Below are 1556 nucleotides of genomic sequence, written 5' to 3'. Positions count from 1 at the left end.
TAGCCTCCCTGTGTACCCAGACATCTGCCAGTCAGGTGCTGTGTGATGTGGATTACAAGACAAAATCCTGCTGCTGAAAATAAAATACCCACTACTAAACATAGTTGGTAGAGCAGTGAGCAGCCTGGACTATGCTGGCTCTAATTCCACTGTCTGCCTTGCACAGGAGACAGCTTGGAGTTGCCCTTCAGCCCAGGCAGAGCAGGGAATGATCAGAGTTTCCCTCTTCTCTTTGCTTGTTCAAAGCAGAAACATTTGCTCTGCTTCCTTCCCTGGAATTAAACTGCTTCTCTGTCTCTCTTTCAAGAGAAGGATCACAGAGCCAGAATTCCAGAAATGACCTAGCTTTATCTGACATGTCCTTACTCAGTTCTGTCCCACTCCTAAAACAATGCATTTGATAGAAGATTTTTATTTAACACATTCAGAGATATTTTTAATACCAGTTTAAGAGCATTTTCATGCTTACTGTACAGCTGGATTTTTCCAAAGTAGCTGTGCAGGCCCTAGGAAGACATCCTGTGAATCCAGTATTTGCTTGTTTGGCTTTAGGGGTGCTGTGAATTTCCTAGCAGTGACTTACCAGACTTCCAGGACACAGGGACCAGCTAATCACTTCCCAATAGTCTTCTTCCCACATTTCATTTAATTCATCCAAGTGGGCTCAATTTTCAATCCACTAAGCAACAGCACAGGGTAAAAATATTTGTAATTCTAATAGTTGATTTGTAATTATTTCTTAACCTCCACAGATTTCTTTTCACTTCTTGAAGTGTTGGGCTGCAGAACAGAAATGGATATTGCTTTAAAAGGTTCTATAAGCCTGGAAAATGGAGCAATGCTCACATACCAGATTGGTGGTCAGAAAGGCCTTGCTGGGTTATGAAGGAAACACTGAATCAACAGTGTTCAGCCCCATGAAGAGGCTGTCCATTATTCCACAGACCAGCCCAGAAACTGGGCTATGGCATATCTCCCATATATTTTTTGATCATAAAAGTGCACCTTAAAATAACTACACTTAATAATAAACCATTTGAATCTCAATATCTAAGGATTTAAAATTTCCAAGGATTTTACTAAAATAACAAAAAATTCTTCATGAAGGTGCTTTCCAGTCTCAGAAATACATCCCAAGCTGGTGGGAATGAGTTCATGGGCTTGGAACTGGAGTTGCAAGAGAGGATGTCTAGGAATTTCTGCCTTATCCTCTCCATGGGTTTTTGTCATGTTGTCATGGTTTAATTTTGGCAATTTACCTCCTCTACTAAAAAGATAGTTTTTCTCTACTAAAAATATAGTTTACAGTGCTGAGGAGGAAACCTGGGCACTGTGAAGCCCCTTCAGAGCCCTCGAAGCATCCTAAATTCATATTGGCAAAAGTGCAAGTAGAGATTCCTTTATTTGCTGATCGAATCAGTCAAGAACCACAAACACCTAATAGGCAGATCATTTGTGGCTTTTCTGAACAAATTTTGAGGGTTTTTTTTAATTTGGTAAGCAAAAATACTTTAATGTCTACAGTGCTTTCTGAAGAGGCAAGACAGAGAAAGATA

Source organism: Lonchura striata, chromosome 2 (assembly GCF_050655825.1).
Source record: "Lonchura striata isolate lonStrDom1 chromosome 2, ASM5065582v1, whole genome shotgun sequence".
Taxonomy (NCBI): Eukaryota; Metazoa; Chordata; class Aves; order Passeriformes; family Estrildidae; genus Lonchura; species Lonchura striata.
This window is presented reverse-complemented; position numbering follows the sequence as displayed.